The sequence below is a fragment of the Zeus faber genome, assembly GCF_960531495.2.
Source record: "Zeus faber genome assembly, chromosome: 5".
NCBI classification, from domain to species: Eukaryota; Metazoa; Chordata; class Actinopteri; order Zeiformes; family Zeidae; genus Zeus; species Zeus faber.
This window is the reverse complement of record NC_137192.1, coordinates 10,516,119-10,531,118: the sequence shown is the minus strand read 5'-3', so window position 1 is coordinate 10,531,118 and position 15,000 is coordinate 10,516,119.

The window sequence follows — 15,000 nt, the reverse complement described above, 5'->3', positions numbered from 1 at the left end:
AAACCCGACTATAAGTCAGAGGCAGAGAAATGTTCTCCTAAAGACGGAGCAGGCGCGGGGCCGGCCTGGGGAGGGGACGGAGATAAGGTCCTTTCACCCGCTGCAGATGAGTTATAGCCCACCCTGGAGGACGCCGCCCACCCCAGACACGGCGCTCGGCGAGTGGGGATTGGTGGGGCCGGCGTATACTCCCTTTTTCGCCGAGGTGGCGGGCGGTCTCATCGGGGATAGATAACGGCCCCGCTCTCAATAACACCTTGACCATGGGGGTGGGGTGGGGTGGGGTGGGGGGAAGATCGAGGACAGCCAATCAGTGAGCCCGTACTCGGGTGGGGGGGGGTGTTACACACTTGCTCAAACTCATATGTACGCAACCCCCCGCCCGCCCTTCCTTTCTCCAGCCGACAAGGGGTGACTGAGCGTGACCATTACAGCGCCGTGTCACCTTGCTATGAGTCTGTGTCAGCGCGAGGCGTCGGGGTAAATTAAAAAAGCCATAACCGCTGCATAACCCGCCTGTCACCCTCCATTTATTATCGTACCAACGGAGGCGGCGGAGCGAGCCCCCACTGCCGCCCACCGCCCACCCCGTCAGGTGGCCAGATCGATCAATGTGACAGGCACATTTCACTTCCTCAAATCAATCACGGCAACAAAAGGTGGGCGGGTGGGAGGGGGTGATGGTGGCGATGCCAAGAGCACCCGAAAAAAAAGGAGAAGAAGAAGCGTTTTTCTGCATCAGTCAGGAGAAAAGGGGTCCGGGCGCAACCTCCCGATGTCCTGCGCGGCAAAACTTGGGACTTGGCGCGACTTCCAGCCCTCGCGGCTCAACGCAGGGATTTCCCCTTTTTCGGTCACGCCGGTTTAAAGACGTCGGCGATCGGGATTATTTCGTCCTAGCGCGGGCGGCAAACTTGAGCGTGCGAGAACAAGCGCTCGCACCGAGGCGAGCGCCAATATATGCGGTGCAGCGAAATGGAGGCCGTTCTCGATGGAGACGGGGGTTTGGAAGGCAAGGGAGCGGTGACAGGAAGAGGAGGGTGGTGGGGTGGGGGCAGGGGGGTGGGGTAGATGATAAGGGTAGGAAGAACTGATAGAGGGGAAGAAACCGTGTAGAGAAAGAAAATGATTAAAAACAGCAATCACCCGTCGGAGACTGATAAACCAACCGGTCGTTAATTGGAAGCGTGCAACTCGTGGGGATATTGTTGGATTAGGTTTCTTCTCTTTTCTTTCTCTTTTTTCTCCCCCCCTTTTCCCTCCCATCTCTCCTTCCCGTCGTCGCGTTTTCTCCCATTACTTACGTCTGCGGGCTTAAATGTTTGAGAAACTCATCCCATTATCAGCGGTGAAAATTAAGCCAAAGAAATGTGCGTGCTGTTTTCTTTTTTGGAGGGAGTTTACCGGGCCAATGAGGAGGAGCTGAGCGGCCACGGCAATTTTCGTAGTCGCCGTACGTGGGCCTATCTCAGAAACTTCCTCTGGAAAGACGACAAAGTGTCGGTTTTTCGAGAGTGATCGGTTTTGGCGAGCTTGAGAGAGATGAAAATGGGGAAGGGGGGCAGGGGGAAAAAAAAATGGAGATGGAGTCGGCGACGGAGAGACGGTGAAGAGGGGGTGAGGTATGAGTTAGTTTTTAAGAAATCCGGACTCGGGGGGCGCGCGCGGGAGATGGGAGATGGGTGGTGGTCCATAAACAAAGGGCTGACAGCCTACCCATCACCACCGACAGGTCTGGCTGGCGCTGCCTAGATAAAGCAGGGCCGCTGCCTCCTGTATCAACACCATCCATCATCCATCTTCCACCCCGCCCGCTCCTCCATCCGCACATCCGTCCGTTAATTCCCCTCAAGAAACACCTGTCTCTCCACCTATGGAGCGGCCCGCGTGTCTAAGTCACCCCAACGTGAAATTAGTTTAAATTACATTTACCGTGTTGCGTCGTTTTTTGCACTTCCTCACTCAAAACTTTCTGCGCTCGTCGGAAGAGCTTTTACTTGGTGGACGTTCGAGGTTAATGTCCTTTTTAAGGAGGAGGACTTCTCCAGATTCGAGGCCGTGTCTTCTATTCTATACGGTGAGTGTCTGAATGACGCTTCTAGAACTCAGCTACAGAAGGACAGGCATTAATCACTCGATGTGCCCACCGTCCTCCGTGGTCTTATCAGGTTTGCCGCTCAGTTTTGTCAGCGGCTACGTGAACGGACCCTGACGGTGGAAATGAAAGCCCTCGCCGCTTTTTTTTTCAACGGCAAGAATGCTGTTCAGTTTTCGTGTGTTTGGCCCGTCAAAACAGACAAAGCAGGGCCATGAACGATGTTGGCCAAAATAGGATTTGCCAGTAGACCCGACAAAATATTAAAACCCGCAATTTAGGATATTTTAGGCCCCCTCAAAATGACCCTTCAAGCCACCATTGTTCCCTCGTCAGTTTGCATTTTGTTTGAGCATCTCCTCCCTTTCTTTGTTGCACGCGGATGGAATGGAAATTATGTAAATGACGATTGGCACTTGGAAGAAACAATGTTGACATCTCCCATCCGTGCTGCCCCTACGTCCCAACACACACATGCATACACACACGCACGCACGCACACACACACACACACACACACACACACACAGACACAGCATTCAGCGAGCTCCGCTTCGGCCCAGTTTGGCTAGGTCCGTCTCTTTTGGCTGTCTCTCAGGCTCACTTTAACAATTGCACTTACGTGGCCTGCGCCCCGTCGTCTCCCCATCCAGACTGGCCCGAGCCAAGAGCGGAGGGCGGTGTCAGCAGATGTCACAAGCGGCGTCCGCCTGTGACTTTGAAACAAAAGAACGTAGAGAAATGTTGCGGATAAGCGCACGAGTGTGGATGTTGTTTTGATGAGCCTCATCGCGACTCATGCTACATGTTAGTGGCTCCACTAACCAGAGAGAGGTGAAGAGAAAAGGTAGGGAAGAGACGGCGAAGCAGAGAAAGACAGCAGTGGAAACGGTGGGAGGGCTGAACTTGTGTACGAATTTGAAATTAATAAAAGAAAATTTAATTGGAAATTGGATGAGGTGGGATACCACTTGGCTGCGCAGCATAATAAACATGTCCGAATGCGGATATCAAAATATGCTTCTCTGCCGCAGGGGCCTCGGGGTCTATGTTCTCACACCGGAGAGGTACATAAAGAGAGCGAGCGGAACTGGAGAGCATAATGATTGTCCATTAGTCTGCGCCTTAAACTTTGCTTCCTGTTGTGGCTTTTTGAAAACAGAGTTGCTGAACTGTGGGAACCTATCACGTGATCTCAGCAAGACCTTTGAAACCCCCCCGCCACCCTGCTTCCAGTCCGCCCTCATGGATTCAGACACAAACCGCCTGTGTTTCCACTGAGGGTCAAACACATATTCAGGGTTCATCCGGAGGTTTATGAAGGTTCTACCACCGATCTGAGACAGGGACAGAAGTGCAAAATGGTCCCAACTGGAATAAGTCTGCGGTCCACTTTCGTCTGATAAGCTAATCCTCCGATAATGTAAACAACGATCTCTTGAAATCCAGCAGAAGGACAGCGTTTGGACAGTTTCCACGGACCCCGCGATATTCCATATCCGTGCGTATCAACTCATGGACGAGTCATGAGTCGGCCATCATCGGTTCACGATGAGCTCACAGTCCTGTGCTTTCAGAATGCCGCCACCGACATTCTTGGTGTTAATGATGATGGTCTTTTGTCACGCGTGGCCCAAAAAGAAGAGGCGTGTGCGTCTTTAAGATCCCGTGAACCCTCCGCGGTCTCCATTAACCCCCGTGACTCACCTATTGACATCGGCCCAACCCTTCCTAATGTTCACATATCAAGCTGTCACGATGACCAAGTCGGCAGGATATGACGTCAGCTGTCGCAGACCGGGAGTGACTGTGAGCCTGTGTGTGTGTGTGTGTGTGTGTGTGTGTGTGTGTGTGGGTGTGTGTGTGTGTGTGTGTGTGAGAACAAGGTTGCATGATCAGGACGTTGAGGAATGTGACGTGTTGGAGGTCATGTGAAAACAGCAAACACAGCAACACTCTGAGAGACCTTTTGGGAGGCTATCACGACGCAGGTCCTAAAGTGGTAAGGTCAGGTGTCCGGGGTCGGAAGGGCCCGTCTCTGTTGACAGCAACCTTTCCCGATCTGTATACAACTCTCACTCCCGAATCCCCTGGGTGCCCCACTTCCCTCACAGCTCAACTTATGGGTGCCACGTTGGGAAAAGGACGAGTCAGCGTGAACGACCGGTGCATAGAGGGCCATTGTGGCCACTTCTGTTGGAGGACCAAGTGGCTGTTCTCCAGTGGTGGGAGCTGAGTCGAAAACTTCCCCCAGGAAGTGCTGCCGACGACTAATCTAGCACATCTGGCCGATCAAACCTTCCTTTTGGTTTCCCTTCGGATCCAAACCTTGGCCAAGCCGGGGAAGGTGTCCCTGGCTTGAACCATGTGCACTGCTGATGGGGGGGGGGGTCACTGTTTTAGGGGACTGGCAGTGGAGTAGTGGGAAGGATGGAAGTGGAGTAAAATGTGGGGGTGGGGAAGGGTGTATGTTCGAGTCACAGAGTTCAAGTTGCATGTTAAGTAAACAGCGGGGCCTTTTGACTGGGCAGAAACAGAGGTTGGCGTAAGTTAAGTAAATTAGTGGAAATTTGCAGAAGTAACCTAATTTTCAGAGAAAACAAATGGCGGAATTTTAATTGGACACAATAGCTGTGGCGTCACCGGGCGGAATGGGGGAAAATGAGGCGAGACCAACGGAAAGACTAATGGCTTGTGTAGGCTTCTGCCGCGGCTATTACTATGGGCCTCTACTTGGTTAAAGTCGGCAAAGTTAATTGTAAAACAAAACTGTCGAGGGCACAGGGAGATGGCCTGATGGCAGGCCGCACAAAAATCTATTTTCAACAGGTTGCTGTTACGGTGCAGATTAGAGCTGAATAAATAATCTGTGTTGTTTATGCAATGTGGCGTTGTGTAAATTCTTTAGAAATGTATTACAGACCAGTGTGTGTGTGTGTGTGTGTGTGTGTGTGTGTGTGTGTGTTTGTGTGTGTTTGGATAAGTATTTTCATATGTATTTTAACTTGAGGAATTCCATTTCAGGAGACATTATTATTTTACTCTGCTACATTGCAAAACAAATATATATATATATATATATTTGTATGCAAGCACTTTTTATTTAACAAATGATATTTTAAATGTATTGTTTATTATTCATTATTTATTGTGTATTGTTTTTTTATTTTATTTTATTTCCATATAGCAATACAATGAGTTTATAAAATGTGCCAACTTTTAAGTTTGAGACAGCGTAAATAATCACAATTGAGATCACCCGAAACTGGACCATCAACATTCTAAGATTAACTAATAGATGTTAACGCATGAAGAATGGAATGCATCATTACACCGAAACAACATGAGGTCATGAAATTGATATTGAACAATTATCCGAGAGCATTTAATAAGTGTTTTAATCATTTTACTTGAGTGTAATGCTGAATGGACTTTCACCAGAGTTGTGTCTGACTTTTTCCACCGCTGAGGCATAAACTGCAGTATTTCTAATGTTGCTTAGGCTGCTCTGTATAAAAAGAAGATTCCGTGCCTAAACAAACCCCCAGCTGGCTGGCTTTAGAGCCCGGATTAACCACAACTTCTGTGTGTGGATGTGTGGGATGTGTACATGTGTGAATAAGTGTGTACGCCGGGTGTCTCACGGCCTGTTTAAATGTACATATGCAACCCCTTATAAACAATGTTTTATGAAAAAACTGTGGCCCCTGCTCCCATCAGATAAAGCCTTGGAATGGAGGGAAGAGAGCCTTGTGAGGATGGAGGAGGATGAGTGAGGGTGAAGGCCTGAAAGAAATAGGAGGGGAATGTGAAATATGAACAGGACACGTAGCCAAGTCATCATCTCATTTTTAAGTAATTTTTATCCATCTTGTATGACCATTTTTATGAGCGAACGTTGACTTTGACTAAAGGGATAAGAGGAAAGAATTTCTTCAAAAGATTGAAACTTCTGAACCCTTTTTGACGTATCCTCGACTTGTCCTTTCAGAGAGGGCTTTTTATTATTTTTGAGTGCAACCACCCCTTATGGTGTTTAATAAGTCTCAAAATCAGCGAGTGCACAGAACAGTATCCGCGAGCGGAAAACCATCCTCCGCCAGCGCATTTCTGCTACGCGAGCACAGATGCGGCCCACGCCAGGGGGAGCACGGGGCTGTGACGAGCGCGAGCTCGACCCTCCTACCCCTGGCTACTGCTCAACGCTCGCTCACTCGTCAAGTTGACTTTTTAGACTTTGGAGGTGGGGATGGAATAGACAATGTCGGATGTCTTCGCTCCTTTGATTGGTCACTTTCAAGACCCACAGTCTAGGGCCTGTCTCTGATGAACATGTCGGAGAAAAAAATACGGTTTAGTGAGAAACAGCCTACAATACCCTTAACACAAGTCAATTGTGCATTATAACCAAAATGTAACATTAGGCTATTTTTGTCGATAGCAGTGGCATTCATCATGTACATGTAGTTTAGTTGTTCAGAGACATCCAACATTGTCTTTCCCATCCCCGCCTCCAAAGTGTCAAATGTCAATTTGACGAGCGAGCGAGTTGAGCAGTTGCGAGCACATAGGGAGGGTCGAGCTTGCGCTTGTCAAAGCCCCGTGCTCGTGGGAACACATTTGTGCACCCGCGGAGGATGGTTTTCCCTCTGCGGAGGATGGTTTTCCCTCTGCGGAGGATGGTTTTCCACTTACCGAGGACGGTTTTCCGTTTTTGGAGGATAGTTTTCAGCTTTCCGAGGATGGTTTTCCGTTTGCGGAGGGTGATTTTCAGTTTACGGGGGATGGTTTTCCGTTTGCGGTGCATGGTTTTCCGCTTGCCGAGGACGGTTTTCCGTTTTTGGAGGATAGTTTTCCGCTCTCCGAGGATGGTTTTCCGTTTGCGGAGGGTGATTTTCAGTTTTTCGGGGGATGGTTTTTCCGTTTGCGGTGCATGGTTTTCCGCTTGCCGAGGATGGTTTTCCGTTTGTGGAGGATGGTTTTTCATTTGTGGAGGATGGTTTTCCGTTTATGGAGGATGGTTTTCCGTTTGCAGAGGTTGGTTTTCCATTTGCGGAGGATGGTTTTCCGTAGGCGGAGCATGGTTTTCCGTTTTCTGAGGATGGTTTTCCGTAGGCGGAGGATGGTTTTCCGTAGGCGGAGCATGGTTTTCCGTTTTCTGAGGGTGGTTTTCCGTTTGCAGAGGATGCTTTTCCATTTGCAGAGGATGGTTTTCCATTTGCGGAGGATGGTTTTCCATTTGCAGAGGATGGTTTTCCATTTGCGGAGGATGGTTTTCCATTTGCAGAGGATGGTTTTCCGTAGGCGGAGCATGGTTTTTTGCTTGCTGAGGATGGTTTTCTGCTTGCGGAGCATGGTTTTTTGCTTGCTGAGGATGGTTTTCTGCTTGCGAAGGATGGTTTTCTGCTTGCGGAGAATGGTTTCCCGCTCGATACTGTTCTGTGCGCTCGCCGCTTTTGTGACTAAATTAACCCCATACACCCTCCCATATGTAGGTCCTCCATACAGTGTATCTGCGTTTCTACCTGTGTTGTGCTTCTCATCAGTGCCCTGTTGGAGTATCTGATCATCGGCCAACTCGTTCTGTTAGCCGCTTTGTCATCGCTAATGTAATCTTTCGGCCTCCTCCACCTTCTCCCGCCCCCCACCCCCCCCCAAAAAAGACCTGCCTGGACTGATATAAAAATAACAATAAAACAACTTGGCCCGGTCCCTCCAGTCATCTATCTCGATATCTCCCATCTCTGGCTTGCTCTCTCTTAATTCTCAGTGGCCAGAGGTAAAAAAACAAAAAACAAATAAATAAATAAACAAACAAACAAACAAATAAATAAATAAGCAAGTAAATAAATAAATATATAAATAAATAAATAAATAAAATCTACAGTTTGCTGATTTTCGATGTGCTCCGCCCCCGAAAAAAAAAAATCAATTATAAAAAATGAATTCTCAGACATTCTCCTATTCATATTGAAGAGCCTGTGTTTTGAGGAGATTGAGAATGTCGCTCTGGTGGTTGATGACTCGGTGATGCCCGTGCCCTAGATCAGCTAAATCTCTCATTTTGAACGTCTCCAACCACCACCACCACCACCACCACTAATTTTTTTGTCACTCCGGGAGACAAATGTAAATCAACCACACGCGCCAACCAGCCCCCCCCCCCACCCACCCCCACCCCACCATAAAACCCCCACCCCCCCTCTCTCTCTGTGCCCACTGGCTCCCTGAAACTCTGTCGCTGCCGCCTTTGAAGTGCTGCGTGCAGAATGGAGAGTCTTTGCATGGTAAATTCGCCCCGTTACCCGCAGCGTATCCATTACACAAGTTTAAAGAATGCCGGGGAGCCGTTTTGGAACTACCCTTTTTTCTCTCACTTTCACAACCGATTTCTCTGTGTTTTGAACTCGGGCGGTCATGAGCCATGTAATCTGTAAATTGGGCCCCTTCTTTTCTCCCCCAGCTCGGCGCTCCTGCGATCGGGCGACGTTTGATGTGCAATTATTTTGCTCATTACAAGTTAATTTTATTGTTATAGTTTGGCAAATGTTTCTCCGGGTCATGATGTTGAAAGTATTTTTTATTTATTTATTTTTTCAGACCAAGCGCGAGGAGGAGAGGGAGGAGGGGTGGTGGTGGGGGGGGGGGGAATTAGTGAAGGGAAGCGAGGAGGAAGAGGGGGAACGGGGAAAATGGGAGAGGAGACGCGTGTTGGTGACGCCCGGGCCGGCTCTCCGCCGAGGAGAAGGTGATCCGGGATTTAAAGTCAAAAAAGGGATCTGATGCCCCTTTTATCTGCTCCAAAAGAAGGTTTGGAGAATACGGAGATTTGTGGCCCCCCTCCCGCCCAATTCTCACTGTGTGAAACATCTCTCTTTCACACTGTGAGAATCTGACATTACTACATCACCACCGTCGGCCTTTTTGTCTTAATACTCTCTGAGCTACATGATTTAAATTGTCACTGTGACAACAAAGGCTGCCGTCTAATTCCGTCACATTTGTTTTATTTATAACACGTCCCTTTGATATAGATAAATAGGATATCTTGCGAATAACTTCGTCGAAATGCTATTTTTTGTTATTTGTTTCTGTTGTTGTGTGCCTTACAGGTCTTGAACGAACACATCCGACTTCCTAATATTGCTCCTTTTTTTTTATTCCGGTTTGTTCCGCTCGGATACGTTTTTAATTATTCCCGCTCCTTACCTCGACTGCGGGGTCTGAGTAAACAACCCGCACATGTCCAAATTGTTCCCCCCACTTGCACTTTGTTTCTCCCTTTTCATCTGCCGGCGAGATACGGCTCCGCTCTTCCCTCCGCCCACCGCTCCTTCCGACACCCCCATCCGCCCACCCACCCCCACCCGTCTTGTCTCCCGGTCACGGAAGGCAAATTGTGTTGGACTGTGTACTTTAATACCATCAATGCTAAATAAACTTTGTTGACAACAATGGCCGCTGGCGACGCGCCGTCTGACAAAAGAGAGCGCGAACAGGTTCAAAGGCAATGCATCACTCCGCTTTGTGACTCTGTCATTATTCATCCCTCTGTCTTTTACCTCTCATCCCCCCATTCTCTTCCTCCTCTGTTCGCTCGTGGGTGCGCACGGGTGTGTGTGTGTTTTTCTTTTTTCTCTCGGCGGCTCTTTGTCTGTTAAACTGCTACACGGTTTGGATACAGAGGCTTATTAGCCGTTGAGTTTAATTAAAAAGGCCATTCATATGAAAATGGGAGTCTGATAGCGATTGCTGTCCCCAGCAGCTTCCTCCTGCTACTTTTAATTAGACACCCGCATGATTGACATCAAGCCTACTGGCTCAAGCCATCCACGTGCGCGCGCGCGCGTGTGTGTGTGTCTGTGAATGTGAGTGTGAATGTGTGTGCATACATTTTAACGTGTACATCGTGTGAGTGGGTGCGCACGCATACCACCGAAGGTCAGAAAAGCATTAAAGTGGCAGACCGCACATCAAAGTTCACGTTGTCGTCATGTGGTAATTACCCACACAGTGGCACACACACACACACCAAGTCCCCCCACCCCCACACCCACCCCCACCCTCATGTAACTCATGTCCGGCGGGTCGAACAGCACCACTCACCAGTCGCCGTGGCTGCACTCTGTCGACTGGGTGTTACCGGGCGTGCTCCGCCACTGCGCCCTACACACTACATTCCTTCACCTGTGCCCGCACCTACTGTCCTCTCTCCCTTCGTTTGTGGGTTTCTCCTCACTCCGTCTTTCACTCTCTCTTCCTTTCTTTGAGTCGCTCTCTCTCTCTTTCCCCAACCTCCCCTCCCCCCCCCCCCTCTCTCTCTCTCTCCCGCAAGCCGAACCCGCCTCATCTGTTTCCAGCGCACGCTCCGGCTCTCGCCACCTTATTATTGCCCTGTCAGCGGCGCGTGCCTTACTGATAGATGTTGCTCTCTGCTGTTTACTGCGAATGATTTAACTAAAGCTCTCCGTTCGGCCCGGCCGCTCCCTCGCTACTTTCCCCTCCGCTCTTCCGCCGAGATGACTTCATACGATGTTTACGACGAGACGAGGGCTCTGCTTTTACGGGGGACAGGCAAGGGATTGAGCCAGTTACAGTATAGCTTTGTAGTGGGGATGGGTGTGTGTGTGTGTGTGTGTGCTTATGTATCAACGCAGTAATTGAGTATGTGTGTGTGTGTGTGTGTGTCCCTTTGTTGTGCTTTCTTCCTCATGTCGCATTTCTCTTATGTCTCTATTATCACAAGGCGCAGAACACCAAGATGGCTTCCTTTGTGCATCTTTAATTTCCAAACACGGCGGCTCCTGCGTGAGTGTAACCGTGCACCAGTACCCTCAGCAAGGCGGAGGCGGCCGCCTGTAGCTCCGGAGTCGCAGTCTGTTTCACGTTAGAGGCGGAGGAAGCCCCGCCCCCGCGCAGACTCCAGTCTCCAGCAGAAATGGCCCATCAGAAGTCACTGCCCTGTAAAGTTGTGTTCCTTTTCCCCCGTGTTTTGTTTTGATTTGCCGGACGTTTGGGAATGATTTGGGATCCCGTGGCCTGACGGCGGCGGGGATACCGGGGAGAGACGTGTGCCGCGGACCCAAAATGTTTTTCCAATTACCGCTTTCATTTCTGGTTTGTCGTCCTATGTTTGGACGTGCGACGGCATGCATTTCATGCCATGACAGGAGAGGCCGCTTGTTGTTTTTTCATCTCGTCTGATTTCCTGTCCGGGCTAATGCAGCACAGACAGGAGGCCGCCGCCAGCAGGGGGTGCTCCGACACAAACACGCCGATGAGTTAAGAATGTCCCAGAATATGAGCATTTTGGGGTGCTGCACGCATCTGATATCAGTCTCAGGCAGATCAGATGTGTTTCTGATGATGCACATTAAAGGATAGTTTACTAATTAAAAACGTCCAAAAAAACCTGCTGCAGCTTCTCACTGTGCGTAAAGGCAGTTCAACACTGCAAACGTCTACACAAAGAACAAAAAAAAACAACTTAGAATCTCCACAGAAAACTCCCAGTATTGTCACATGTTTCTGGGTGTATTTTTGCATCACATTTTATGTAAAACTTATTTTGCAGTTGCCGCAGTACATCAAAAGTGTCTCGTTGGCTACACTAGATGGCCAGAAGGAAGTGACGCAGCTTGCTGTCTTTAGTCTCTCAATATTTGCTCCCTCAAACTGCATTTAAGCAGCGTGAGAAGTTGCAACAGAGTGGTACGTTTGTCAGCAGTAAAGCGGTGAGTAAGCATGCTACAAACATTTAGAAATAACGGGAATCTACATTTTTATAATTGGAAAACTATTGTGAATCTACCCTTAACGTAGCACCGCGCGTTGAAATTGGATCAATGGGGTCATTCTCTTCTTTTTCGACATTTCCATGTTCTGTCAAGACAAAGCCGAAACAGTTTTGAGAAGTCAACAGAAAAAGATAACCCGTCAAAGATCGAAAATGTTTGATTTTGAGTTGTACGATGTGAAATGATCAACAATTACTTCCTGAAATAGGCCAAGAGATTCTGGGATAGAACCTATTCCATATGGCCGACACAGCCACAACGGTAAGACGATAACAACGTTATCTTTCATGCGGTATTACCAATCTTTATTTCATTTTATTCATCAATTGGATTTCCAGGATTTTTACAGGACTGAGGTGGCAACACTAAGCCTCAGTGTTCCCATAGAAACTATTTTTTATTTTTATCTTCTTCATCGGTTTGTAATTTGATTAATGGAAGCATAGATCCGGTCGTTTATTTTTTTACCTTTACCTATTCCTTAAAGAGATGACTTGAAGCAGACGTCTCTGCACTTGTTAGGAGCTCCGTCGATAGAAACATCCCCGGGCGGCCTGTTACAGTGTTTCACAATGTTCTTTCCTTCCTTTCAAACAGATTAAATCACTTGTGTTACTAGGAAATGCTTCAAGCAATAAGGCAGGATGGGGCGCCGTACAAAAGAGGCTCAAAAAAAAAAAAAAAAAAAAAGCTGAGACGGAGCCCAGCGTGTGCAGATGGATGTAGGCACGGCGCGGGCGATCCTCCCCGAGTTAACACCGTGAGCCGCCCCGCGCCGGTCCAGCTGCCTCCCCCGGCAGACGAGGTGAGTTTACCTGGGATGACTTACCTTCAAACCCCCCCCCCCCCCCCCCCCCCAAAGATAGTCTTTCAGCCTGGTCCAACCCCGCCAGTCCTGCAGCACTTAGCAGTGATTAACCCCCGGTCTCGGCCGGCCCACCTGCCATCTGACTACTATTACAGTTCCCCTTATCTCCCCCTACATCTCCCGACAATAGAGCCATGGCCCGAGCTGGGCTCGAGGCTTTTGGTGGTGGTGGTGGAAGCTGGGGGTGGGTGAGTTGGTGGTGGTGAGGGGGCGGGGGTCAGGGCCGGGGAAGGCTGCCCCGCCTGCTCAATAATAAATCATTAGCTAAATACTTTTGTCCATTTGTGTCATGTTACATGTACTTCAATTTTCCGCTCCGTCTCTGTCCACCCTCCCCACGCTCTCCCTCCTTTCACTTTGTGTCGCCCCAGCTGCCAAAATAGATCCCCATTCCCCAACTACTAAAGCAATATACTCCGAACCCGAGGTCGCAAATGTATGAATCCAAATCAGCATACAGCTCTGCATATGTAGATGTCAACAGTCAAGTCTTTGTTTTGGGCTTTTTCTCAGATTGGTGACTCTCTGAAAAGGCATCATTTCAGTTGGCCTTTTCGGGTCAGCCATTCAGACACCGCAAACTTTATGTCGTTTTCCAGGTTTTTTATGATGCAGTTGTACAAGGATCCGTCTCAGATTCATTTAGCGGCGCGCAATCTGGACAGATAAGCCTTTGAGTTCATTCCACTTGTTTAAAGTGATTACGTATGTGGCCAGCCGTCCATATTTAGACTTCTCGACGCCCCCTTTCCGCAGTCATCCCCTAGTCCCACCGTTCTAATCTAATTTTCCGCCGACGGAGGCTGTGGAGATCCTCGGGTCACGGTGAGAGCCCCCTACGTCACCTTCTTCGTAAAACACCTCTTCTGGCAAACAGCACGACGCCCCTAACTAGGAAGTCACTTTTCATAATATATTAGAGCTCTCCGCCCGTTACACTGTACCCGGCCCCGATTCTCAACCTGCATCCGTCTGCACGGAGGGAGAGAAGGAGAGAAGAGCGAAAGAGGGAGAGAGGGAGAAAGAGAGAGAGAGAGGAAAGCGAGGTGAATTTACTCGTACAGAACGATTCAACGATAAAAACAAAAATGGAAAAAAATTGGCAATCGAAAAAAAACCTAAATATTCACGTAAAAAAATGACAAATTAACAACATAATATAAATATAAACACCCTGAGTCTAAATTTAAGTATTAAGTATTAGGGCAATGTTAATTATCAATCAACCACCGCAATTAATTTCAGTTTTAATTTTTAAAACTGGGGGTGTATGAAGGGCCACACCTGCAGGGCTCGCGCTCCTCGTTGACCTCCGGGCGGGTCGCGATCTGACTCCCGCTCCCTCGCTCCATACATCACTATGCCTGTCAACTAGGAGCCCGTGGAGCGCGCTGCACCACGCCGCGCCGCCATACTGTTCTCCTGCATGCGCACGGCAGGGCCGACGGACGGAGGGACGGAGGGACGGATGGACGGGCAGAGGGATGGAGGGACGGGCGCAGGGGCGGCCTCGTCACCCTAACTCGATTCGGGGCCGCTGAGAGATTTACTTCTTTCAATCGTTTCAAAGTCGCTTCTGAACATTTATCTGTCATCGTGCGGCCCCTCCCTCTGTGTCCGTGGATCCGCCCGTCATGAATGAAGGAACATGTGTTTATGCCCCAAGTGGAGCTTTTACTTTTCCTAATGTCATTGTATGCGGATGTCAATGGATGAGTTTGCGGCACAACATTGTATTTTTCCTTATGTTGTAGATCTCTCTCTCTCTCTCTCTCTCTCTCGCTCTCTCTCTCTCTCTCTCTCTCTCTCTCTCTCTCTCTATTTCCCCCCACCACCTCCCTCCCTCCCTCTCTCTCCTCCAGGCCGTAGCATAGCCAGTAGCTGATAGGCATCTCTGCTGGAGTCTGCTGTAGTCTGCCTCGGTCTCAGACAAAGTGCCTCCATCAGACCAATGGGGCTCCTTGGGAATCTAGAAGCAGACCCCCTGGCCCCTCTGCCAGTGTGTGTGTGTGAGTGTGTGTAGGTCTGTGTGTGTGTGTGTGTGTGTGTGTGTGTGTGTGTGTGTGTGTGTGTGTGTGTGTGTGTGTGTTAGGGTTGACAGCGGGGGCTTAGAGTGGAGCCTTTGTGTTTCACTCCCAGTTTTGTAAATGGGTTTTGTAAACTGGTAGATGTGGAGATGGTGCTGCATCCATGTAGGGCAGGCTGGCCACGCCGTGAATGCCGGGTTTATTCCCCACCAG